Source organism: Ambystoma mexicanum, chromosome 5q, assembly GCF_040938575.1.
Source record: "Ambystoma mexicanum isolate Mex_15411 chromosome 5q, UKY_AmexF1_1, whole genome shotgun sequence".
Lineage (NCBI taxonomy): Eukaryota > Metazoa > Chordata > Amphibia > Caudata > Ambystomatidae > Ambystoma > Ambystoma mexicanum.
The window spans coordinates 528,801,027-528,824,591 of record NC_090933.1 but is presented as its reverse complement, the minus strand read 5'-3'; the positions used below and the strand labels follow the sequence as shown (position 1 = coordinate 528,824,591).

At 50.7% G+C, this 23,565-nt stretch overlaps 32 non-coding genes across 32 annotated transcripts; 16 read left to right on the top strand and 16 right to left on the bottom strand.

The window, feature by feature from the left end:
* The first annotated feature begins 404 nt into the window (after window positions 1-404).
* Window positions 405-477, top strand: TRNAA-AGC (transfer RNA alanine (anticodon AGC)). The gene has a single exon. It is a non-coding gene; the product is annotated as a tRNA-Ala (tRNA).
* Window positions 478-1,077: 600 nt separating this feature from the next.
* Window positions 1,078-1,150, bottom strand: TRNAR-CCU (transfer RNA arginine (anticodon CCU)). The gene has a single exon. It is a non-coding gene; the product is annotated as a tRNA-Arg (tRNA).
* Window positions 1,151-1,844: 694 nt separating this feature from the next.
* On the top strand, window positions 1,845-1,917 carry TRNAA-AGC (transfer RNA alanine (anticodon AGC)). Its single transcript has one exon. It is a non-coding gene; the product is annotated as a tRNA-Ala (tRNA).
* A 600-nt stretch (window positions 1,918-2,517) lies between these two features.
* TRNAR-CCU (transfer RNA arginine (anticodon CCU)) lies at window positions 2,518-2,590 on the bottom strand. The gene has a single exon. It is a non-coding gene; the product is annotated as a tRNA-Arg (tRNA).
* Window positions 2,591-3,284: 694 nt separating this feature from the next.
* TRNAA-AGC (transfer RNA alanine (anticodon AGC)) lies at window positions 3,285-3,357 on the top strand. Its single transcript has one exon. It is a non-coding gene; the product is annotated as a tRNA-Ala (tRNA).
* Window positions 3,358-3,957: 600 nt separating this feature from the next.
* TRNAR-CCU (transfer RNA arginine (anticodon CCU)) lies at window positions 3,958-4,030 on the bottom strand. Its single transcript has one exon. It is a non-coding gene; the product is annotated as a tRNA-Arg (tRNA).
* Window positions 4,031-4,724: 694 nt separating this feature from the next.
* TRNAA-AGC (transfer RNA alanine (anticodon AGC)) lies at window positions 4,725-4,797 on the top strand. The gene has a single exon. It is a non-coding gene; the product is annotated as a tRNA-Ala (tRNA).
* A 600-nt stretch (window positions 4,798-5,397) lies between these two features.
* Window positions 5,398-5,470, bottom strand: TRNAR-CCU (transfer RNA arginine (anticodon CCU)). The gene has a single exon. It is a non-coding gene; the product is annotated as a tRNA-Arg (tRNA).
* Window positions 5,471-6,164: 694 nt separating this feature from the next.
* Window positions 6,165-6,237, top strand: TRNAA-AGC (transfer RNA alanine (anticodon AGC)). The gene has a single exon. It is a non-coding gene; the product is annotated as a tRNA-Ala (tRNA).
* A 600-nt stretch (window positions 6,238-6,837) lies between these two features.
* Window positions 6,838-6,910, bottom strand: TRNAR-CCU (transfer RNA arginine (anticodon CCU)). Its single transcript has one exon. It is a non-coding gene; the product is annotated as a tRNA-Arg (tRNA).
* A 694-nt stretch (window positions 6,911-7,604) lies between these two features.
* TRNAA-AGC (transfer RNA alanine (anticodon AGC)) lies at window positions 7,605-7,677 on the top strand. The gene has a single exon. It is a non-coding gene; the product is annotated as a tRNA-Ala (tRNA).
* A 600-nt stretch (window positions 7,678-8,277) lies between these two features.
* On the bottom strand, window positions 8,278-8,350 carry TRNAR-CCU (transfer RNA arginine (anticodon CCU)). Its single transcript has one exon. It is a non-coding gene; the product is annotated as a tRNA-Arg (tRNA).
* A 694-nt stretch (window positions 8,351-9,044) lies between these two features.
* TRNAA-AGC (transfer RNA alanine (anticodon AGC)) lies at window positions 9,045-9,117 on the top strand. Its single transcript has one exon. It is a non-coding gene; the product is annotated as a tRNA-Ala (tRNA).
* Window positions 9,118-9,717: 600 nt separating this feature from the next.
* Window positions 9,718-9,790, bottom strand: TRNAR-CCU (transfer RNA arginine (anticodon CCU)). The gene has a single exon. It is a non-coding gene; the product is annotated as a tRNA-Arg (tRNA).
* A 694-nt stretch (window positions 9,791-10,484) lies between these two features.
* TRNAA-AGC (transfer RNA alanine (anticodon AGC)) lies at window positions 10,485-10,557 on the top strand. Its single transcript has one exon. It is a non-coding gene; the product is annotated as a tRNA-Ala (tRNA).
* Window positions 10,558-11,157: 600 nt separating this feature from the next.
* On the bottom strand, window positions 11,158-11,230 carry TRNAR-CCU (transfer RNA arginine (anticodon CCU)). The gene has a single exon. It is a non-coding gene; the product is annotated as a tRNA-Arg (tRNA).
* A 694-nt stretch (window positions 11,231-11,924) lies between these two features.
* Window positions 11,925-11,997, top strand: TRNAA-AGC (transfer RNA alanine (anticodon AGC)). Its single transcript has one exon. It is a non-coding gene; the product is annotated as a tRNA-Ala (tRNA).
* A 600-nt stretch (window positions 11,998-12,597) lies between these two features.
* Window positions 12,598-12,670, bottom strand: TRNAR-CCU (transfer RNA arginine (anticodon CCU)). The gene has a single exon. It is a non-coding gene; the product is annotated as a tRNA-Arg (tRNA).
* Window positions 12,671-13,364: 694 nt separating this feature from the next.
* On the top strand, window positions 13,365-13,437 carry TRNAA-AGC (transfer RNA alanine (anticodon AGC)). The gene has a single exon. It is a non-coding gene; the product is annotated as a tRNA-Ala (tRNA).
* Window positions 13,438-14,037: 600 nt separating this feature from the next.
* TRNAR-CCU (transfer RNA arginine (anticodon CCU)) lies at window positions 14,038-14,110 on the bottom strand. Its single transcript has one exon. It is a non-coding gene; the product is annotated as a tRNA-Arg (tRNA).
* Window positions 14,111-14,804: 694 nt separating this feature from the next.
* On the top strand, window positions 14,805-14,877 carry TRNAA-AGC (transfer RNA alanine (anticodon AGC)). The gene has a single exon. It is a non-coding gene; the product is annotated as a tRNA-Ala (tRNA).
* Window positions 14,878-15,477: 600 nt separating this feature from the next.
* On the bottom strand, window positions 15,478-15,550 carry TRNAR-CCU (transfer RNA arginine (anticodon CCU)). The gene has a single exon. It is a non-coding gene; the product is annotated as a tRNA-Arg (tRNA).
* Window positions 15,551-16,244: 694 nt separating this feature from the next.
* On the top strand, window positions 16,245-16,317 carry TRNAA-AGC (transfer RNA alanine (anticodon AGC)). Its single transcript has one exon. It is a non-coding gene; the product is annotated as a tRNA-Ala (tRNA).
* Window positions 16,318-16,917: 600 nt separating this feature from the next.
* TRNAR-CCU (transfer RNA arginine (anticodon CCU)) lies at window positions 16,918-16,990 on the bottom strand. Its single transcript has one exon. It is a non-coding gene; the product is annotated as a tRNA-Arg (tRNA).
* Window positions 16,991-17,684: 694 nt separating this feature from the next.
* On the top strand, window positions 17,685-17,757 carry TRNAA-AGC (transfer RNA alanine (anticodon AGC)). Its single transcript has one exon. It is a non-coding gene; the product is annotated as a tRNA-Ala (tRNA).
* Window positions 17,758-18,357: 600 nt separating this feature from the next.
* TRNAR-CCU (transfer RNA arginine (anticodon CCU)) lies at window positions 18,358-18,430 on the bottom strand. The gene has a single exon. It is a non-coding gene; the product is annotated as a tRNA-Arg (tRNA).
* A 694-nt stretch (window positions 18,431-19,124) lies between these two features.
* TRNAA-AGC (transfer RNA alanine (anticodon AGC)) lies at window positions 19,125-19,197 on the top strand. Its single transcript has one exon. It is a non-coding gene; the product is annotated as a tRNA-Ala (tRNA).
* A 600-nt stretch (window positions 19,198-19,797) lies between these two features.
* Window positions 19,798-19,870, bottom strand: TRNAR-CCU (transfer RNA arginine (anticodon CCU)). The gene has a single exon. It is a non-coding gene; the product is annotated as a tRNA-Arg (tRNA).
* Window positions 19,871-20,564: 694 nt separating this feature from the next.
* Window positions 20,565-20,637, top strand: TRNAA-AGC (transfer RNA alanine (anticodon AGC)). The gene has a single exon. It is a non-coding gene; the product is annotated as a tRNA-Ala (tRNA).
* Window positions 20,638-21,237: 600 nt separating this feature from the next.
* On the bottom strand, window positions 21,238-21,310 carry TRNAR-CCU (transfer RNA arginine (anticodon CCU)). Its single transcript has one exon. It is a non-coding gene; the product is annotated as a tRNA-Arg (tRNA).
* A 694-nt stretch (window positions 21,311-22,004) lies between these two features.
* Window positions 22,005-22,077, top strand: TRNAA-AGC (transfer RNA alanine (anticodon AGC)). Its single transcript has one exon. It is a non-coding gene; the product is annotated as a tRNA-Ala (tRNA).
* A 600-nt stretch (window positions 22,078-22,677) lies between these two features.
* Window positions 22,678-22,750, bottom strand: TRNAR-CCU (transfer RNA arginine (anticodon CCU)). Its single transcript has one exon. It is a non-coding gene; the product is annotated as a tRNA-Arg (tRNA).
* Between the last annotated feature and the right edge of the window lie 815 nt (window positions 22,751-23,565).

The following is a 23,565-nucleotide window of genomic DNA, read 5'->3' as shown; positions in this document are numbered from 1 at the left end:
TTTGGCTGCAGGCGGCGTGTCAGCGGCCTAAAACAGCAAGAAATAGCGAGAGAAATAAAGTGAGAAGCAAGCACCTTTTCAATTGGGCTCTCGGGTCTATGGGACTGGCGTGCAGCCTCTTGATCACAAGCGCAGGTCCAGCGTGAAAGGGCGTGGCAGTGGAGTCACTCTGCTATTAATACCTGGTTGGCCAATCCTCGTTGCAATGGATGGCCATCTGCAGCTTTACTTGTAGCTCCACTGAAGGTATTTTGTTTTGGGCAAAGGGGTGAGATTGTGATTTCCTCTGCCGCAGATGAAGAGAAAGGGCTTTATGCACTACAGGTCCCTGGACAGCCAAGCAAGTGTGAGCCGGAGATTGTGCTTCAGCTCTGAAGCAGTGTATCGAGAGCCTTCGAGGAGGAGGGGAATTAGCTCAGATGGTAGAGCGCTCGCTTAGCATGCGAGAGGTAGCGGGATCGATGCCCGCATTCTCCAGCAAGACGCTTTTTCTTCATTTTCACTATTTTATTCAAAACTCGCCAATCGTCGCAAATAAAGTCATGTGCTCGCTTCTGTTTTTTTTACTATCATCCTAAAAGTCTTCCGTCCACTTTCTGCTATCCCAAAGAGTCACCCGCGCGAGGGCCGGCAACAGGCGTGATACTGTGCAACAGGCGCATTGCATGGCATTGGTGACATATTCAGGAAATTCCACTTTGATGCCACCCAGGGCTGTTAACCTTTTATTTCATTTCAATACGATGCTTCGAATAATTGGTTCAAAGTGCGCAGCCTTTGCTCTTTTATTTCGTTTTCATCGGAGCAGGTCGGAGCTGGCAGAAGAGTGAGCCCTGTCTGCAGGAGCTCTGATTCCAGAAAGCATATTTTCCCTGTCTTTCTTACCACTCATCTGTGTCTCTTCGCTGACATGAGGCGTTGCTACACTCTGCAGTCTCCCGGCATTTAAAGTCTGCTACCAGCAGAGCACGTTCTGGACTTCACAGCGCCCAGCAAAGTACTAGCCTGCGCCCACCCCCTACTACCTCAAAAACCTTTTGCATGCTTTGGCAGAAGTGTGAACAAAATGCCACGAACCACCCCAGATGGGACTCGAACCCACAATCCCTGGCTTAGGAGGCCAGTGCCTTATCCATTAGGCCACTGGGGCAACTCGACAGAGAAGGGGAAAGTTCTTTCTTTTCCTCTTCTCTCACTGGAGTCACGGGTACTGGCCCACTGAAAAGGGCAAGTTGGCTCACGTCCAAAGCTGCAGTGTCCCAGCACACGCGGGCAAGAGGCACCTGCTTGCACTCGGCTGGACACTTCCGCTTTATGGGACACACGATGGAAAGTGGACTCAATTCCCAGACCTAACTCTTACCTGTTTGGTATTCTGACGCTCGATTGTAAAATATGGCCAGCTGGTAAAAATGACAAAGGGCACTCCAGCGCTGGTCCTTTGGCTGCAGGCGGCGTGTCAGCGGCCTAAAACAGCAAGAAATAGCGAGAGAAATAAAGTGAGAAGCAAGCACCTTTTCAATTGGGCTCTCGGGTCTATGGGACTGGCGTGCAGCCTCTTGATCACAAGCGCAGGTCCAGCGTGAAAGGGCGTGGGAGTGGAGTCACTCTGCTATTAATACCTGGTTGGCCAATCCTCGTTGCAATGGATGGCCATCTGCAGCTTTACTTGTAGCTCCACTGAAGGTATTTTGTTTTGGGCAAAGGGGTGAGATTGTGATTTCCTCTGCGGCAGATGAAGAGAAAGGGCTTTATGCACTACAGGTCCCTGGACAGCCAAGCAAGTGTGAGCCGGAGACTGTGCTTCAGCTCTGAAGCAGTGTATCGAGAGCCTTCGAGGAGGAGGGGAATTAGCTCAGATGGTAGAGCGCTCGCTTAGCATGCGAGAGGTAGCGGGATCGATGCCCGCATTCTCCAGCAAGACGCTTTTTCTTCATTTTCACTATTTTATTCAAAACTCGCCAATCGTCGCAAATAAAGTCATGTGCTCGCTTCTGTTTTTTTTACTATCATCCTAAAAGTCTTCCGTCCACTTTCTGCTATCCCAAAGAGTCATCCGCGCGAGGGCCGGCAACAGGCGTGATACTGTGCAACAGGCGCATTGCATGGCATTGGTGACATATTCAGGAAATTCCACTTTGATGCCACCCAGGGCTGTTAACCTTTTATTTCATTTCAATACGATGCTTCGAATAATTGGTTCAAAGTGCGCAGCCTTTGCTCTTTTATTTCGTTTTCATCGGAGCAGGTCGGAGCTGGCAGAAGAGTGAGCCCTGTCTGCAGGAGCTCTGATTCCAGAAAGCATATTTTCCCTGTCTTTCTTACCACTCATCTGTGTCTCTTCGCTGACATGAGGCGTTGCTACACTCTGCAGTCTCCCGGCATTTAAAGTCTGCTACCAGCAGAGCACGTTCTGGACTTCACAGCGCCCAGCAAAGTACTAGCCTGCGCCCACCCCCTACTACCGCAAAAACCTTTTGCATGCTTTGGCAGAAGTGTGAACAAAATGCCACGAACCACCCCAGATGGGACTCGAACCCACAATCCCTGGCTTAGGAGGCCAGTGCCTTATCCATTAGGCCACTGGGGCCACTCGACAGAGAAGGGGAAAGTTCTTTCTTTTCCTCTTCTCTCACTGGAGTCACGGGTACTGGCCCACTGAAAAGGGCAAGTTGGCTCACGTCCAAAGCTGCAGTGTCCCAGCACACGCGGGCAAAAGGCACCTGCTTGCACTCGGCTGGACACTTCCGCTTTATGGGACACACGATGGAAAGTGGACTCAATTCCCAGACCTAACTCTTACCTGTTTGGTATTCTGACGCTCGATTGTAAAATATGGCCAGCTGGTAAAAATGACAAAGGGCACTCCAGCGCTGGTCCTTTGGCTGCAGGCGGCGTGTCAGCGGCCTAAAACAGCAAGAAATAGCGAGAGAAATAAAGTGAGAAGCAAGCACCTTTTCAATTGGGCTCTCGGGTCTATGGGACTGGCGTGCAGCCTCTTGATCACAAGCGCAGGTCCAGCGTGAAAGGGCGTGGGAGTGGAGTCACTCTGCTATTAATACCTGGTTGGCCAATCCTCGTTGCAATGGATGGCCATCTGCAGCTTTACTTGTAGCTCCACTGAAGGTATTTTGTTTTGGGCAAAGGGGTGAGATTGTGATTTCCTCTGCGGCAGATGAAGAGAAAGGGCTTTATGCACTACAGGTCCCTGGACAGCCAAGCAAGTGTGAGCCGGAGACTGTGCTTCAGCTCTGAAGCAGTGTATCGAGAGCCTTCGAGGAGGAGGGGAATTAGCTCAGATGGTAGAGCGCTCGCTTAGCATGCGAGAGGTAGCGGGATCGATGCCCGCATTCTCCAGCAAGACGCTTTTTCTTCATTTTCACTATTTTATTCAAAACTCGCCAATCGTCGCAAATAAAGTCATGTGCTCGCTTCTGTTTTTTTTACTATCATCCTAAAAGTCTTCCGTCCACTTTCTGCTATCCCAAAGAGTCATCCGCGCGAGGGCCGGCAACAGGCGTGATACTGTGCAACAGGCGCATTGCATGGCATTGGTGACATATTCAGGAAATTCCACTTTGATGCCACCCAGGGCTGTTAACCTTTTATTTCATTTCAATACGATGCTTCGAATAATTGGTTCAAAGTGCGCAGCCTTTGCTCTTTTATTTCGTTTTCATCGGAGCAGGTCGGAGCTGGCAGAAGAGTGAGCCCTGTCTGCAGGAGCTCTGATTCCAGAAAGCATATTTTCCCTGTCTTTCTTACCACTCATCTGTGTCTCTTCGCTGACATGAGGCGTTGCTACACTCTGCAGTCTCCCGGCATTTAAAGTCTGCTACCAGCAGAGCACGTTCTGGACTTCACAGCGCCCAGCAAAGTACTAGCCTGCGCCCACCCCCTACTACCTCAAAAACCTTTTGCATGCTTTGGCAGAAGTGTGAACAAAATGCCACGAACCACCCCAGATGGGACTCGAACCCACAATCCCTGGCTTAGGAGGCCAGTGCCTTATCCATTAGGCCACTGGGGCAACTCGACAGAGAAGGGGAAAGTTCTTTCTTTTCCTCTTCTCTCACTGGAGTCACGGGTACTGGCCCACTGAAAAGGGCAAGTTGGCTCACGTCCAAAGCTGCAGTGTCCCAGCACACGCGGGCAAGAGGCACCTGCTTGCACTCGGCTGGACACTTCCGCTTTATGGGACACACGATGGAAAGTGGACTCAATTCCCAGACCTAACTCTTACCTGTTTGGTATTCTGACGCTCGATTGTAAAATATGGCCAGCTGGTAAAAATGACAAAGGGCACTCCAGCGCTGGTCCTTTGGCTGCAGGCGGCGTGTCAGCGGCCTAAAACAGCAAGAAATAGCGAGAGAAATAAAGTGAGAAGCAAGCACCTTTTCAATTGGGCTCTCGGGTCTATGGGACTGGCGTGCAGCCTCTTGATCACAAGCGCAGGTCCAGCGTGAAAGGGCGTGGGAGTGGAGTCACTCTGCTATTAATACCTGGTTGGCCAATCCTCGTTGCAATGGATGGCCATCTGCAGCTTTACTTGTAGCTCCACTGAAGGTATTTTGTTTTGGGCAAAGGGGTGAGATTGTGATTTCCTCTGCGGCAGATGAAGAGAAAGGGCTTTATGCACTACAGGTCCCTGGACAGCCAAGCAAGTGTGAGCCGGAGACTGTGCTTCAGCTCTGAAGCAGTGTATCGAGAGCCTTCGAGGAGGAGGGGAATTAGCTCAGATGGTAGAGCGCTCGCTTAGCATGCGAGAGGTAGCGGGATCGATGCCCGCATTCTCCAGCAAGACGCTTTTTCTTCATTTTCACTATTTTATTCAAAACTCGCCAATCGTCGCAAATAAAGTCATGTGCTCGCTTCTGTTTTTTTTACTATCATCCTAAAAGTCTTCCGTCCACTTTCTGCTATCCCAAAGAGTCATCCGCGCGAGGGCCGGCAACAGGCGTGATACTGTGCAACAGGCGCATTGCATGGCATTGGTGACATATTCAGGAAATTCCACTTTGATGCCACCCAGGGCTGTTAACCTTTTATTTCATTTCAATACGATGCTTCGAATAATTGGTTCAAAGTGCGCAGCCTTTGCTCTTTTATTTCGTTTTCATCGGAGCAGGTCGGAGCTGGCAGAAGAGTGAGCCCTGTCTGCAGGAGCTCTGATTCCAGAAAGCATATTTTCCCTGTCTTTCTTACCACTCATCTGTGTCTCTTCGCTGACATGAGGCGTTGCTACACTCTGCAGTCTCCCGGCATTTAAAGTCTGCTACCAGCAGAGCACGTTCTGGACTTCACAGCGCCCAGCAAAGTACTAGCCTGCGCCCACCCCCTACTACCGCAAAAACCTTTTGCATGCTTTGGCAGAAGTGTGAACAAAATGCCACGAACCACCCCAGATGGGACTCGAACCCACAATCCTTGGCTTAGGAGGCCAGTGCCTTATCCATTAGGCCACTGGGGCCACTCGACAGAGAAGGGGAAAGTTCTTTCTTTTCCTCTTCTCTCACTGGAGTCACGGGTACTGGCCCACTGAAAAGGGCAAGTTGGCTCACGTCCAAAGCTGCAGTGTCCCAGCACACGCGGGCAAAAGGCACCTGCTTGCACTCGGCTGGACACTTCCGCTTTATGGGACACACGATGGAAAGTGGACTCAATTCCCAGACCTAACTCTTACCTGTTTGGTATTCTGACGCTCGATTGTAAAATATGGCCAGCTGGTAAAAATGACAAAGGGCACTCCAGCGCTGGTCCTTTGGCTGCAGGCGGCGTGTCAGCGGCCTAAAACAGCAAGAAATAGCGAGAGAAATAAAGTGAGAAGCAAGCACCTTTTCAATTGGGCTCTCGGGTCTATGGGACTGGCGTGCAGCCTCTTGATCACAAGCGCAGGTCCAGCGTGAAAGGGCGTGGCAGTGGAGTCACTCTGCTATTAATACCTGGTTGGCCAATCCTCATTGCAATGGATGGCCATCTGCAGCTTTACTTGTAGCTCCACTGAAGGTATTTTGTTTTGGGCAAAGGGGTGAGATTGTGATTTCCTCTGCGGCAGATGAAGAGAAAGGGCTTTATGCACTACAGGTCCCTGGACAGCCAAGCAAGTGTGAGCCGGAGACTGTGCTTCAGCTCTGAAGCAGTGTATCGAGAGCCTTGGAGGAGGAGGGGAATTAGCTCAGATGGTAGAGCGCTCGCTTAGCATGCGAGAGGTAGCGGGATCGATGCCCGCATTCTCCAGCAAGATGCTTTTTCTTCATTTTCACTATTTTATTCAAAACTCGCCAATCGTCGCAAATAAAGTCATGTGCTCGCTTCTGTTTTTTTTACTATCATCCTAAAAGTCTTCCGTCCACTTTCTGCTATCCCAAAGAGTCACCCGCGCGAGGGCCGGCAACAGGCGTGATACTGTGCAACAGGCGCATTGCATGGCATTGGTGACATATTCAGGAAATTCCACTTTGATGCCACCCAGGGCTGTTAACCTTTTATTTCATTTCAATACGATGCTTCGAATAATTGGTTCAAAGTGCGCAGCCTTTGCTCTTTTATTTCGTTTTCATCGGAGCAGGTCGGAGCTGGCAGAAGAGTGAGCCCTGTCTGCAGGAGCTCTGATTCCAGAAAGCATATTTTCCCTGTCTTTCTTACCACTCATCTGTGTCTCTTCGCTGACATGAGGCGTTGCTACACTCTGCAGTCTCCCGGCATTTAAAGTCTGCTACCAGCAGAGCACGTTCTGGACTTCACAGCGCCCAGCAAAGTACTAGCCTGCGCCCACCCCCTACTACCTCAAAAACCTTTTGCATGCTTTGGCAGAAGTGTGAACAAAATGCCACGAACCACCCCAGATGGGACTCGAACCCACAATCCCTGGCTTAGGAGGCCAGTGCCTTATCCATTAGGCCACTGGGGCAACTCGACAGAGAAGGGGAAAGTTCTTTCTTTTCCTCTTCTCTCACTGGAGTCACGGGTACTGGCCCACTGAAAAGGGCAAGTTGGCTCACGTCCAAAGCTGCAGTGTCCCAGCACACGCGGGCAAGAGGCACCTGCTTGCACTCGGCTGGACACTTCCGCTTTATGGGACACACGATGGAAAGTGGACTCAATTCCCAGACCTAACTCTTACCTGTTTGGTATTCTGACGCTCGATTGTAAAATATGGCCAGCTGGTAAAAATGACAAAGGGCACTCCAGCGCTGGTCCTTTGGCTGCAGGCGGCGTGTCAGCGGCCTAAAACAGCAAGAAATAGCGAGAGAAATAAAGTGAGAAGCAAGCACCTTTTCAATTGGGCTCTCGGGTCTATGGGACTGGCGTGCAGCCTCTTGATCACAAGCGCAGGTCCAGCGTGAAAGGGCGTGGGAGTGGAGTCACTCTGCTATTAATACCTGGTTGGCCAATCCTCGTTGCAATGGATGGCCATCTGCAGCTTTACTTGTAGCTCCACTGAAGGTATTTTGTTTTGGGCAAAGGGGTGAGATTGTGATTTCCTCTGCGGCAGATGAAGAGAAAGGGCTTTATGCACTACAGGTCCCTGGACAGCCAAGCAAGTGTGAGCCGGAGACTGTGCTTCAGCTCTGAAGCAGTGTATCGAGAGCCTTCGAGGAGGAGGGGAATTAGCTCAGATGGTAGAGCGCTCGCTTAGCATGCGAGAGGTAGCGGGATCGATGCCCGCATTCTCCAGCAAGACGCTTTTTCTTCATTTTCACTATTTTATTCAAAACTCGCCAATCGTCGCAAATAAAGTCATGTGCTCGCTTCTGTTTTTTTTACTATCATCCTAAAAGTCTTCCGTCCACTTTCTGCTATCCCAAAGAGTCATCCGCGCGAGGGCCGGCAACAGGCGTGATACTGTGCAACAGGCGCATTGCATGGCATTGGTGACATATTCAGGAAATTCCACTTTGATGCCACCCAGGGCTGTTAACCTTTTATTTCATTTCAATACGATGCTTCGAATAATTGGTTCAAAGTGCGCAGCCTTTGCTCTTTTATTTCGTTTTCATCGGAGCAGGTCGGAGCTGGCAGAAGAGTGAGCCCTGTCTGCAGGAGCTCTGATTCCAGAAAGCATATTTTCCCTGTCTTTCTTACCACTCATCTGTGTCTCTTCGCTGACATGAGGCGTTGCTACACTCTGCAGTCTCCCGGCATTTAAAGTCTGCTACCAGCAGAGCACGTTCTGGACTTCACAGCGCCCAGCAAAGTACTAGCCTGCGCCCACCCCCTACTACCGCAAAAACCTTTTGCATGCTTTGGCAGAAGTGTGAACAAAATGCCACGAACCACCCCAGATGGGACTCGAACCCACAATCCCTGGCTTAGGAGGCCAGTGCCTTATCCATTAGGCCACTGGGGCCACTCGACAGAGAAGGGGAAAGTTCTTTCTTTTCCTCTTCTCTCACTGGAGTCACGGGTACTGGCCCACTGAAAAGGGCAAGTTGGCTCACGTCCAAAGCTGCAGTGTCCCAGCACACGCGGGCAAAAGGCACCTGCTTGCACTCGGCTGGACACTTCCGCTTTATGGGACACACGATGGAAAGTGGACTCAATTCCCAGACCTAACTCTTACCTGTTTGGTATTCTGACGCTCGATTGTAAAATATGGCCAGCTGGTAAAAATGACAAAGGGCACTCCAGCGCTGGTCCTTTGGCTGCAGGCGGCGTGTCAGCGGCCTAAAACAGCAAGAAATAGCGAGAGAAATAAAGTGAGAAGCAAGCACCTTTTCAATTGGGCTCTCGGGTCTATGGGACTGGCGTGCAGCCTCTTGATCACAAGCGCAGGTCCAGCGTGAAAGGGCGTGGGAGTGGAGTCACTCTGCTATTAATACCTGGTTGGCCAATCCTCGTTGCAATGGATGGCCATCTGCAGCTTTACTTGTAGCTCCACTGAAGGTATTTTGTTTTGGGCAAAGGGGTGAGATTGTGATTTCCTCTGCGGCAGATGAAGAGAAAGGGCTTTATGCACTACAGGTCCCTGGACAGCCAAGCAAGTGTGAGCCGGAGACTGTGCTTCAGCTCTGAAGCAGTGTATCGAGAGCCTTCGAGGAGGAGGGGAATTAGCTCAGATGGTAGAGCGCTCGCTTAGCATGCGAGAGGTAGCGGGATCGATGCCCGCATTCTCCAGCAAGACGCTTTTTCTTCATTTTCACTATTTTATTCAAAACTCGCCAATCGTCGCAAATAAAGTCATGTGCTCGCTTCTGTTTTTTTTACTATCATCCTAAAAGTCTTCCGTCCACTTTCTGCTATCCCAAAGAGTCATCCGCGCGAGGGCCGGCAACAGGCGTGATACTGTGCAACAGGCGCATTGCATGGCATTGGTGACATATTCAGGAAATTCCACTTTGATGCCACCCAGGGCTGTTAACCTTTTATTTCATTTCAATACGATGCTTCGAATAATTGGTTCAAAGTGCGCAGCCTTTGCTCTTTTATTTCGTTTTCATCGGAGCAGGTCGGAGCTGGCAGAAGAGTGAGCCCTGTCTGCAGGAGCTCTGATTCCAGAAAGCATATTTTCCCTGTCTTTCTTACCACTCATCTGTGTCTCTTCGCTGACATGAGGCGTTGCTACACTCTGCAGTCTCCCGGCATTTAAAGTCTGCTACCAGCAGAGCACGTTCTGGACTTCACAGCGCCCAGCAAAGTACTAGCCTGCGCCCACCCCCTACTACCGCAAAAACCTTTTGCATGCTTTGGCAGAAGTGTGAACAAAATGCCACGAACCACCCCAGATGGGACTCGAACCCACAATCCCTGGCTTAGGAGGCCAGTGCCTTATCCATTAGGCCACTGGGGCCACTCGACAGAGAAGGGGAAAGTTCTTTCTTTTCCTCTTCTCTCACTGGAGTCACGGGTACTGGCCCACTGAAAAGGGCAAGTTGGCTCACGTCCAAAGCTGCAGTGTCCCAGCACACGCGGGCAAAAGGCACCTGCTTGCACTCGGCTGGACACTTCCGCTTTATGGGACACACGATGGAAAGTGGACTCAATTCCCAGACCTAACTCTTACCTGTTTGGTATTCTGACGCTCGATTGTAAAATATGGCCAGCTGGTAAAAATGACAAAGGGCACTCCAGCGCTGGTCCTTTGGCTGCAGGCGGCGTGTCAGCGGCCTAAAACAGCAAGAAATAGCGAGAGAAATAAAGTGAGAAGCAAGCACCTTTTCAATTGGGCTCTCGGGTCTATGGGACTGGCGTGCAGCCTCTTGATCACAAGCGCAGGTCCAGCGTGAAAGGGCGTGGGAGTGGAGTCACTCTGCTATTAATACCTGGTTGGCCAATCCTCGTTGCAATGGATGGCCATCTGCAGCTTTACTTGTAGCTCCACTGAAGGTATTTTGTTTTGGGCAAAGGGGTGAGATTGTGATTTCCTCTGCGGCAGATGAAGAGAAAGGGCTTTATGCACTACAGGTCCCTGGACAGCCAAGCAAGTGTGAGCCGGAGACTGTGCTTCAGCTCTGAAGCAGTGTATCGAGAGCCTTCGAGGAGGAGGGGAATTAGCTCAGATGGTAGAGCGCTCGCTTAGCATGCGAGAGGTAGCGGGATCGATGCCCGCATTCTCCAGCAAGACGCTTTTTCTTCATTTTCACTATTTTATTCAAAACTCGCCAATCGTCGCAAATAAAGTCATGTGCTCGCTTCTGTTTTTTTTACTATCATCCTAAAAGTCTTCCGTCCACTTTCTGCTATCCCAAAGAGTCATCCGCGCGAGGGCCGGCAACAGGCGTGATACTGTGCAACAGGCGCATTGCATGGCATTGGTGACATATTCAGGAAATTCCACTTTGATGCCACCCAGGGCTGTTAACCTTTTATTTCATTTCAATACGATGCTTCGAATAATTGGTTCAAAGTGCGCAGCCTTTGCTCTTTTATTTCGTTTTCATCGGAGCAGGTCGGAGCTGGCAGAAGAGTGAGCCCTGTCTGCAGGAGCTCTGATTCCAGAAAGCATATTTTCCCTGTCTTTCTTACCACTCATCTGTGTCTCTTCGCTGACATGAGGCGTTGCTACACTCTGCAGTCTCCCGGCATTTAAAGTCTGCTACCAGCAGAGCACGTTCTGGACTTCACAGCGCCCAGCAAAGTACTAGCCTGCGCCCACCCCCTACTACCTCAAAAACCTTTTGCATGCTTTGGCAGAAGTGTGAACAAAATGCCACGAACCACCCCAGATGGGACTCGAACCCACAATCCCTGGCTTAGGAGGCCAGTGCCTTATCCATTAGGCCACTGGGGCAACTCGACAGAGAAGGGGAAAGTTCTTTCTTTTCCTCTTCTCTCACTGGAGTCACGGGTACTGGCCCACTGAAAAGGGCAAGTTGGCTCACGTCCAAAGCTGCAGTGTCCCAGCACACGCGGGCAAGAGGCACCTGCTTGCACTCGGCTGGACACTTCCGCTTTATGGGACACACGATGGAAAGTGGACTCAATTCCCAGACCTAACTCTTACCTGTTTGGTATTCTGACGCTCGATTGTAAAATATGGCCAGCTGGTAAAAATGACAAAGGGCACTCCAGCGCTGGTCCTTTGGCTGCAGGCGGCGTGTCAGCGGCCTAAAACAGCAAGAAATAGCGAGAGAAATAAAGTGAGAAGCAAGCACCTTTTCAATTGGGCTCTCGGGTCTATGGGACTGGCGTGCAGCCTCTTGATCACAAGCGCAGGTCCAGCGTGAAAGGGCGTGGGAGTGGAGTCACTCTGCTATTAATACCTGGTTGGCCAATCCTCGTTGCAATGGATGGCCATCTGCAGCTTTACTTGTAGCTCCACTGAAGGTATTTTGTTTTGGGCAAAGGGGTGAGATTGTGATTTCCTCTGCGGCAGATGAAGAGAAAGGGCTTTATGCACTACAGGTCCCTGGACAGCCAAGCAAGTGTGAGCCGGAGACTGTGCTTCAGCTCTGAAGCAGTGTATCGAGAGCCTTCGAGGAGGAGGGGAATTAGCTCAGATGGTAGAGCGCTCGCTTAGCATGCGAGAGGTAGCGGGATCGATGCCCGCATTCTCCAGCAAGACGCTTTTTCTTCATTTTCACTATTTTATTCAAAACTCGCCAATCGTCGCAAATAAAGTCATGTGCTCGCTTCTGTTTTTTTTACTATCATCCTAAAAGTCTTCCGTCCACTTTCTGCTATCCCAAAGAGTCATCCGCGCGAGGGCCGGCAACAGGCGTGATACTGTGCAACAGGCGCATTGCATGGCATTGGTGACATATTCAGGAAATTCCACTTTGATGCCACCCAGGGCTGTTAACCTTTTATTTCATTTCAATACGATGCTTCGAATAATTGGTTCAAAGTGCGCAGCCTTTGCTCTTTTATTTCGTTTTCATCGGAGCAGGTCGGAGCTGGCAGAAGAGTGAGCCCTGTCTGCAGGAGCTCTGATTCCAGAAAGCATATTTTCCCTGTCTTTCTTACCACTCATCTGTGTCTCTTCGCTGACATGAGGCGTTGCTACACTCTGCAGTCTCCCGGCATTTAAAGTCTGCTACCAGCAGAGCACGTTCTGGACTTCACAGCGCCCAGCAAAGTACTAGCCTGCGCCCACCCCCTACTACCGCAAAAACCTTTTGCATGCTTTGGCAGAAGTGTGAACAAAATGCCACGAACCACCCCAGATGGGACTCGAACCCACAATCCTTGGCTTAGGAGGCCAGTGCCTTATCCATTAGGCCACTGGGGCCACTCGACAGAGAAGGGGAAAGTTCTTTCTTTTCCTCTTCTCTCACTGGAGTCACGGGTACTGGCCCACTGAAAAGGGCAAGTTGGCTCACGTCCAAAGCTGCAGTGTCCCAGCACACGCGGGCAAAAGGCACCTGCTTGCACTCGGCTGGACACTTCCGCTTTATGGGACACACGATGGAAAGTGGACTCAATTCCCAGACCTAACTCTTACCTGTTTGGTATTCTGACGCTCGATTGTAAAATATGGCCAGCTGGTAAAAATGACAAAGGGCACTCCAGCGCTGGTCCTTTGGCTGCAGGCGGCGTGTCAGCGGCCTAAAACAGCAAGAAATAGCGAGAGAAATAAAGTGAGAAGCAAGCACCTTTTCAATTGGGCTCTCGGGTCTATGGGACTGGCGTGCAGCCTCTTGATCACAAGCGCAGGTCCAGCGTGAAAGGGCGTGGCAGTGGAGTCACTCTGCTATTAATACCTGGTTGGCCAATCCTCATTGCAATGGATGGCCATCTGCAGCTTTACTTGTAGCTCCACTGAAGGTATTTTGTTTTGGGCAAAGGGGTGAGATTGTGATTTCCTCTGCGGCAGATGAAGAGAAAGGGCTTTATGCACTACAGGTCCCTGGACAGCCAAGCAAGTGTGAGCCGGAGACTGTGCTTCAGCTCTGAAGCAGTGTATCGAGAGCCTTGGAGGAGGAGGGGAATTAGCTCAGATGGTAGAGCGCTCGCTTAGCATGCGAGAGGTAGCGGGATCGATGCCCGCATTCTCCAGCAAGATGCTTTTTCTTCATTTTCACTATTTTATTCAAAACTCGCCAATCGTCGCAAATAAAGTCATGTGCTCGCTTCTGTTTTTTTTACTATCATCCTAAAAGTCTTCCGTCCACTTTCTGCTATCCCAAAGAGTCACCCGCGCGAGGGCCGGCAACAGGCGTGATACTGTGCAACAGGCGCATTGCATGGCATTGGTGACATATTCAGGAAATTCCACTTTGATGCCACCCAGGGCTGTTAACCTTTTATTTCATTTCAATACGATGCTTCGAATAATTGGTTCAAAGTGCGCAGCCTTTGCTCTTTTATTTCGTTTTCATCGGAGCAGGTCGGAGCTGGCAGAAGAGTGAGCCCTGTCTGCAGGAGCTCTGATTCCAGAAAGCATATTTTCCCTGTCTTTCTTACCACTCATCTGTGTCTCTTCGCTGACATGAGGCGTTGCTACACTCTGCAGTCTCCCGGCATTTAAAGTCTGCTACCAGCAGAGCACGTTCTGGACTTCACAGCGCCCAGCAAAGTACTAGCCTGCGCCCACCCCCTACTACCTCAAAAACCTTTTGCATGCTTTGGCAGAAGTGTGAACAAAATGCCACGAACCACCCCAGATGGGACTCGAACCCACAATCCCTGGCTTAGGAGGCCAGTGCCTTATCCATTAGGCCACTGGGGCAACTCGACAGAGAAGGGGAAAGTTCTTTCTTTTCCTCTTCTCTCACTGGAGTCACGGGTACTGGCCCACTGAAAAGGGCAAGTTGGCTCACGTCCAAAGCTGCAGTGTCCCAGCACACGCGGGCAAGAGGCACCTGCTTGCACTCGGCTGGACACTTCCGCTTTATGGGACACACGATGGAAAGTGGACTCAATTCCCAGACCTAACTCTTACCTGTTTGGTATTCTGACGCTCGATTGTAAAATATGGCCAGCTGGTAAAAATGACAAAGGGCACTCCAGCGCTGGTCCTTTGGCTGCAGGCGGCGTGTCAGCGGCCTAAAACAGCAAGAAATAGCGAGAGAAATAAAGTGAGAAGCAAGCACCTTTTCAATTGGGCTCTCGGGTCTATGGGACTGGCGTGCAGCCTCTTGATCACAAGCGCAGGTCCAGCGTGAAAGGGCGTGGGAGTGGAGTCACTCTGCTATTAATACCTGGTTGGCCAATCCTCGTTGCAATGGATGGCCATCTGCAGCTTTACTTGTAGCTCCACTGAAGGTATTTTGTTTTGGGCAAAGGGGTGAGATTGTGATTTCCTCTGCGGCAGATGAAGAGAAAGGGCTTTATGCACTACAGGTCCCTGGACAGCCAAGCAAGTGTGAGCCGGAGACTGTGCTTCAGCTCTGAAGCAGTGTATCGAGAGCCTTCGAGGAGGAGGGGAATTAGCTCAGATGGTAGAGCGCTCGCTTAGCATGCGAGAGGTAGCGGGATCGATGCCCGCATTCTCCAGCAAGACGCTTTTTCTTCATTTTCACTATTTTATTCAAAACTCGCCAATCGTCGCAAATAAAGTCATGTGCTCGCTTCTGTTTTTTTTACTATCATCCTAAAAGTCTTCCGTCCACTTTCTGCTATCCCAAAGAGTCATCCGCGCGAGGGCCGGCAACAGGCGTGATACTGTGCAACAGGCGCATTGCATGGCATTGGTGACATATTCAGGAAATTCCACTTTGATGCCACCCAGGGCTGTTAACCTTTTATTTCATTTCAATACGATGCTTCGAATAATTGGTTCAAAGTGCGCAGCCTTTGCTCTTTTATTTCGTTTTCATCGGAGCAGGTCGGAGCTGGCAGAAGAGTGAGCCCTGTCTGCAGGAGCTCTGATTCCAGAAAGCATATTTTCCCTGTCTTTCTTACCACTCATCTGTGTCTCTTCGCTGACATGAGGCGTTGCTACACTCTGCAGTCTCCCGGCATTTAAAGTCTGCTACCAGCAGAGCACGTTCTGGACTTCACAGCGCCCAGCAAAGTACTAGCCTGCGCCCACCCCCTACTACCGCAAAAACCTTTTGCATGCTTTGGCAGAAGTGTGAACAAAATGCCACGAACCACCCCAGATGGGACTCGAACCCACAATCCCTGGCTTAGGAGGCCAGTGCCTTATCCATTAGGCCACTGGGGCCACTCGACAGAGAAGGGGAAAGTTCTTTCTTTTCCTCTTCTCTCACTGGAGTCACGGGTACTGGCCCACTGAAAAGGGCAAGTTGGCTCACGTCCAAAGCTGCAGTGTCCCAGCACACGCGGGCAAAAGGCACCTGCTTGCACTCGGCTGGACACTTCCGCTTTATGGGACACACGATGGAAAGTGGACTCAATTCCCAGACCTAACTCTTACCTGTTTGGTATTCTGACGCTCGATTGTAAAATATGGCCAGCTGGTAAAAATGACAAAGGGCACTCCAGCGCTGGTCCTTTGGCTGCAGGCGGCGTGTCAGCGGCCTAAAACAGCAAGAAATAGCGAGAGAAATAAAGTGAGAAGCAAGCACCTTTTCAATTGGGCTCTCGGGTCTATGGGACTGGCGTGCAGCCTCTTGATCACAAGCGCAGGTCCAGCGTGAAAGGGCGTGGGAGTGGAGTCACTCTGCTATTAATACCTGGTTGGCCAATCCTCGTTGCAATGGATGGCCATCTGCAGCTTTACTTGTAGCTCCACTGAAGGTATTTTGTTTTGGGCAAAGGGGTGAGATTGTGATTTCCTCTGCGGCAGATGAAGAGAAAGGGCTTTATGCACTACAGGTCCCTGGACAGCCAAGCAAGTGTGAGCCGGAGACTGTGCTTCAGCTCTGAAGCAGTGTATCGAGAGCCTTCGAGGAGGAGGGGAATTAGCTCAGATGGTAGAGCGCTCGCTTAGCATGCGAGAGGTAGCGGGATCGATGCCCGCATTCTCCAGCAAGACGCTTTTTCTTCATTTTCACTATTTTATTCAAAACTCGCCAATCGTCGCAAATAAAGTCATGTGCTCGCTTCTGTTTTTTTTACTATCATCCTAAAAGTCTTCCGTCCACTTTCTGCTATCCCAAAGAGTCATCCGCGCGAGGGCCGGCAACAGGCGTGATACTGTGCAACAGGCGCATTGCATGGCATTGGTGACATATTCAGGAAATTCCACTTTGATGCCACCCAGGGCTGTTAACCTTTTATTTCATTTCAATACGATGCTTCGAATAATTGGTTCAAAGTGCGCAGCCTTTGCTCTTTTATTTCGTTTTCATCGGAGCAGGTCGGAGCTGGCAGAAGAGTGAGCCCTGTCTGCAGGAGCTCTGATTCCAGAAAGCATATTTTCCCTGTCTTTCTTACCACTCATCTGTGTCTCTTCGCTGACATGAGGCGTTGCTACACTCTGCAGTCTCCCGGCATTTAAAGTCTGCTACCAGCAGAGCACGTTCTGGACTTCACAGCGCCCAGCAAAGTACTAGCCTGCGCCCACCCCCTACTACCGCAAAAACCTTTTGCATGCTTTGGCAGAAGTGTGAACAAAATGCCACGAACCACCCCAGATGGGACTCGAACCCACAATCCCTGGCTTAGGAGGCCAGTGCCTTATCCATTAGGCCACTGGGGCCACTCGACAGAGAAGGGGAAAGTTCTTTCTTTTCCTCTTCTCTCACTGGAGTCACGGGTACTGGCCCACTGAAAAGGGCAAGTTGGCTCACGTCCAAAGCTGCAGTGTCCCAGCACACGCGGGCAAAAGGCACCTGCTTGCACTCGGCTGGACACTTCCGCTTTATGGGACACACGATGGAAAGTGGACTCAATTCCCAGACCTAACTCTTACCTGTTTGGTATTCTGACGCTCGATTGTAAAATATGGCCAGCTGGTAAAAATGACAAAGGGCACTCCAGCGCTGGTCCTTTGGCTGCAGGCGGCGTGTCAGCGGCCTAAAACAGCAAGAAATAGCGAGAGAAATAAAGTGAGAAGCAAGCACCTTTTCAATTGGGCTCTCGGGTCTATGGGACTGGCGTGCAGCCTCTTGATCACAAGCGCAGGTCCAGCGTGAAAGGGCGTGGCAGTGGAGTCACTCTGCTATTAATACCTGGTTGGCCAATCCTCGTTGCAATGGATGGCCATCTGCAGCTTTACTTGTAGCTCCACTGAAGGTATTTTGTTTTGGGCAAAGGGGTGAGATTGTGATTTCCTCTGCCGCAGATGAAGAGAAAGGGCTTTATGCACTACAGGTCCCTGGACAGCCAAGCAAGTGTGAGCCGGAGATTGTGCTTCAGCTCTGAAGCAGTGTATCGAGAGCCTTCGAGGAGGAGGGGAATTAGCTCAGATGGTAGAGCGCTCGCTTAGCATGCGAGAGGTAGCGGGATCGATGCCCGCATTCTCCAGCAAGACGCTTTTTCTTCATTTTCACTATTTTATTCAAAACTCGCCAATCGTCGCAAATAAAGTCATGTGCTCGCTTCTGTTTTTTTTACTATCATCCTAAAAGTCTTCCGTCCACTTTCTGCTATCCCAAAGAGTCACCCGCGCGAGGGCCGGCAACAGGCGTGATACTGTGCAACAGGCGCATTGCATGGCATTGGTGACATATTCAGGAAATTCCACTTTGATGCCACCCAGGGCTGTTAACCTTTTATTTCATTTCAATACGATGCTTCGAATAATTGGTTCAAAGTGCGCAGCCTTTGCTCTTTTATTTCGTTTTCATCGGAGCAGGTCGGAGCTGGCAGAAGAGTGAGCCCTGTCTGCAGGAGCTCTGATTCCAGAAAGCATATTTTCCCTGTCTTTCTTACCACTCATCTGTGTCTCTTCGCTGACATGAGGCGTTGCTACACTCTGCAGTCTCCCGGCATTTAAAGTCTGCTACCAGCAGAGCACGTTCTGGACTTCACAGCGCCCAGCAAAGTACTAGCCTGCGCCCACCCCCTACTACCTCAAAAACCTTTTGCATGCTTTGGCAGAAGTGTGAACAAAATGCCACGAACCACCCCAGATGGGACTCGAACCCACAATCCCTGGCTTAGGAGGCCAGTGCCTTATCCATTAGGCCACTGGGGCCACTCGACAGAGAAGGGGAAAGTTCTTTCTTTTCCTCTTCTCTCACTGGAGTCACGGGTACTGGCCCACTGAAAAGGGCAAGTTGGCTCACGTCCAAAGCTGCAGTGTCCCAGCACACGCGGGCAAAAGGCACCTGCTTGCACTCGGCTGGACACTTCCGCTTTATGGGACACACGATGGAAAGTGGACTCAATTCCCAGACCTAACTCTTACCTGTTTGGTATTCTGACGCTCGATTGTAAAATATGGCCAGCTGGTAAAAATGACAAAGGGCACTCCAGCGCTGGTCCTTTGGCTGCAGGCGGCGTGTCAGCGGCCTAAAACAGCAAGAAATAGCGAGAGAAATAAAGTGAGAAGCAAGCACCTTTTCAATTGGGCTCTCGGGTCTATGGGACTGGCGTGCAGCCTCTTGATCACAAGCGCAGGTCCAGCGTGAAAGGGCGTGGGAGTGGAGTCACTCTGCTATTAATACCTGGTTGGCCAATCCTCGTTGCAATGGATGGCCATCTGCAGCTTTACTTGTAGCTCCACTGAAGGTATTTTGTTTTGGGCAAAGGGGTGAGATTGTGATTTCCTCTGCGGCAGATGAAGAGAAAGGGCTTTATGCACTACAGGTCCCTGGACAGCCAAGCAAGTGTGAGCCGGAGACTGTGCTTCAGCTCTGAAGCAGTGTATCGAGAGCCTTCGAGGAGGAGGGGAATTAGCTCAGATGGTAGAGCGCTCGCTTAGCATGCGAGAGGTAGCGGGATCGATGCCCGCATTCTCCAGCAAGACGCTTTTTCTTCATTTTCACTATTTTATTCAAAACTCGCCAATCGTCGCAAATAAAGTCATGTGCTCGCTTCTGTTTTTTTTACTATCATCCTAAAAGTCTTCCGTCCACTTTCTGCTATCCCAAAGAGTCATCCGCGCGAGGGCCGGCAACAGGCGTGATACTGTGCAACAGGCGCATTGCATGGCATTGGTGACATATTCAGGAAATTCCACTTTGATGCCACCCAGGGCTGTTAACCTTTTATTTCATTTCAATACGATGCTTCGAATAATTGGTTCAAAGTGCGCAGCCTTTGCTCTTTTATTTCGTTTTCATCGGAGCAGGTCGGAGCTGGCAGAAGAGTGAGCCCTGTCTGCAGGAGCTCTGATTCCAGAAAGCATATTTTCCCTGTCTTTCTTACCACTCATCTGTGTCTCTTCGCTGACATGAGGCGTTGCTACACTCTGCAGTCTCCCGGCATTTAAAGTCTGCTACCAGCAGAGCACGTTCTGGACTTCACAGCGCCCAGCAAAGTACTAGCCTGCGCCCACCCCCTACTACCGCAAAAACCTTTTGCATGCTTTGGCAGAAGTGTGAACAAAATGCCACGAACCACCCCAGATGGGACTCGAACCCACAATCCCTGGCTTAGGAGGCCAGTGCCTTATCCATTAGGCCACTGGGGCCACTCGACAGAGAAGGGGAAAGTTCTTTCTTTTCCTCTTCTCTCACTGGAGTCACGGGTACTGGCCCACTGAAAAGGGCAAGTTGGCTCACGTCCAAAGCTGCAGTGTCCCAGCACACGCGGGCAAAAGGCACCTGCTTGCACTCGGCTGGACACTTCCGCTTTATGGGACACACGATGGAAAGTGGACTCAATTCCCAGACCTAACTCTTACCTGTTTGGTATTCTGACGCTCGATTGTAAAATATGGCCAGCTGGTAAAAATGACAAAGGGCACTCCAGCGCTGGTCCTTTGGCTGCAGGCGGCGTGTCAGCGGCCTAAAACAGCAAGAAATAGCGAGAGAAATAAAGTGAGAAGCAAGCACCTTTTCAATTGGGCTCTCGGGTCTATGGGACTGGCGTGCAGCCTCTTGATCACAAGCGCAGGTCCAGCGTGAAAGGGCGTGGCAGTGGAGTCACTCTGCTATTAATACCTGGTTGGCCAATCCTCGTTGCAATGGATGGCCATCTGCAGCTTTACTTGTAGCTCCACTGAAGGTATTTTGTTTTGGGCAAAGGGGTGAGATTGTGATTTCCTCTGCCGCAGATGAAGAGAAAGGGCTTTATGCACTACAGGTCCCTGGACAGCCAAGCAAGTGTGAGCCGGAGATTGTGCTTCAGCTCTGAAGCAGTGTATCGAGAGCCTTCGAGGAGGAGGGGAATTAGCTCAGATGGTAGAGCGCTCGCTTAGCATGCGAGAGGTAGCGGGATCGATGCCCGCATTCTCCAGCAAGACGCTTTTTCTTCATTTTCACTATTTTATTCAAAACTCGCCAATCGTCGCAAATAAAGTCATGTGCTCGCTTCTGTTTTTTTTACTATCATCCTAAAAGTCTTCCGTCCACTTTCTGCTATCCCAAAGAGTCACCCGCGCGAGGGCCGGCAACAGGCGTGATACTGTGCAACAGGCGCATTGCATGGCATTGGTGACATATTCAGGAAATTCCACTTTGATGCCACCCAGGGCTGTTAACCTTTTATTTCATTTCAATACGATGCTTCGAATAATTGGTTCAAAGTGCGCAGCCTTTGCTCTTTTATTTCGTTTTCATCGGAGCAGGTCGGAGCTGGCAGAAGAGTGAGCCCTGTCTGCAGGAGCTCTGATTCCAGAAAGCATATTTTCCCTGTCTTTCTTACCACTCATCTGTGTCTCTTCGCTGACATGAGGCGTTGCTACACTCTGCAGTCTCCCGGCATTTAAAGTCTGCTACCAGCAGAGCACGTTCTGGACTTCACAGCGCCCAGCAAAGTACTAGCCTGCGCCCACCCCCTACTACCTCAAAAACCTTTTGCATGCTTTGGCAGAAGTGTGAACAAAATGCCACGAACCACCCCAGATGGGACTCGAACCCACAATCCCTGGCTTAGGAGGCCAGTGCCTTATCCATTAGGCCACTGGGGCAACTCGACAGAGAAGGGGAAAGTTCTTTCTTTTCCTCTTCTCTCACTGGAGTCACGGGTACTGGCCCACTGAAAAGGGCAAGTTGGCTCACGTCCAAAGCTGCAGTGTCCCAGCACACGCGGGCAAGAGGCACCTGCTTGCACTCGGCTGGACACTTCCGCTTTATGGGACACACGATGGAAAGTGGACTCAATTCCCAGACCTAACTCTTACCTGTTTGGTATTCTGACGCTCGATTGTAAAATATGGCCAGCTGGTAAAAATGACAAAGGGCACTCCAGCGCTGGTCCTTTGGCTGCAGGCGGCGTGTCAGCGGCCTAAAACAGCAAGAAATAGCGAGAGAAATAAAGTGAGAAGCAAGCACCTTTTCAATTGGGCTCTCGGGTCTATGGGACTGGCGTGCAGCCTCTTGATCACAAGCGCAGGTCCAGCGTGAAAGGGCGTGGGAGTGGAGTCACTCTGCTATTAATACCTGGTTGGCCAATCCTCGTTGCAATGGATGGCCATCTGCAGCTTTACTTGTAGCTCCACTGAAGGTATTTTGTTTTGGGCAAAGGGGTGAGATTGTGATTTCCTCTGCGGCAGATGAAGAGAAAGGGCTTTATGCACTACAGGTCCCTGGACAGCCAAGCAAGTGTGAGCCGGAGACTGTGCTTCAGCTCTGAAGCAGTGTATCGAGAGCCTTCGAGGAGGAGGGGAATTAGCTCAGATGGTAGAGCGCTCGCTTAGCATGCGAGAGGTAGCGGGATCGATGCCCGCATTCTCCAGCAAGACGCTTTTTCTTCATTTTCACTATTTTATTCAAAACTCGCCAATCGTCGCAAATAAAGTCATGTGCTCGCTTCTGTTTTTTTTACTATCATCCTAAAAGTCTTCCGTCCACTTTCTGCTATCCCAAAGAGTCATCCGCGCGAGGGCCGGCAACAGGCGTGATACTGTGCAACAGGCGCATTGCATGGCATTGGTGACATATTCAGGAAATTCCACTTTGATGCCACCCAGGGCTGTTAACCTTTTATTTCATTTCAATACGATGCTTCGAATAATTGGTTCAAAGTGCGCAGCCTTTGCTCTTTTATTTCGTTTTCATCGGAGCAGGTCGGAGCTGGCAGAAGAGTGAGCCCTGTCTGCAGGAGCTCTGATTCCAGAAAGCATATTTTCCCTGTCTTTCTTACCACTCATCTGTGTCTCTTCGCTGACATGAGGCGTTGCTACACTCTGCAGTCTCCCGGCATTTAAAGTCTGCTACCAGCAGAGCACGTTCTGGACTTCACAGCGCCCAGCAAAGTACTAGCCTGCGCCCACCCCCTACTACCGCAAAAACCTTTTGCATGCTTTGGCAGAAGTGTGAACAAAATGCCACGAACCACCCCAGATGGGACTCGAACCCACAATCCCTGGCTTAGGAGGCCAGTGCCTTATCCATTAGGCCACTGGGGCCACTCGACAGAGAAGGGGAAAGTTCTTTCTTTTCCTCTTCTCTCACTGGAGTCACGGGTACTGGCCCACTGAAAAGGGCAAGTTGGCTCACGTCCAAAGCTGCAGTGTCCCAGCACACGCGGGCAAAAGGCACCTGCTTGCACTCGGCTGGACACTTCCGCTTTATGGGACACACGATGGAAAGTGGACTCAATTCCCAGACCTAACTCTTACCTGTTTGGTATTCTGACGCTCGATTGTAAAATATGGCCAGCTGGTAAAAATGACAAAGGGCATTTTATCATTGCCTTATCCATTAGGCCACTGGGGCCACTCGACAGAGAAGGGGAAAGTTCTTTCTTTTCCTCTTCTCTCACTGGAGTCACGGGTACTGGCCCACTGAAAAGGGCAAGTTGGCTCACGTCCAAAGCTGCAGTGTCCCAGCACACGCGGGCAAAAGGCACCTGCTTGCACTCGGCTGGACACTTCCGCTTTATGGGACACACGATGGAAAGTGGACTCAATTCCCAGACCTAACTCTTACCTGTTTGGTATTCTGACGCTCGATTGTAAAATATGGCCAGCTGGTAAAAATGACAAAGGGCACTCCAGCGCTGGTCCTTTGGCTGCAGGCGGCGTGTCAGCGGCCTAAAACAGCAAGAAATAGCGAGAGAAATAAAGTGAGAAGCAAGCACCTTTTCAATTGGGCTCTCGGGTCTATGGGACTGGCGTGCAGCCTCTTGATCACAAGCGCAGGTCCAGCGTGAAAGGGCGTGGGAGTGGAGTCACTCTGCTATTAATACCTGGTTGGCCAATCCTCGTTGCAATGGATGGCC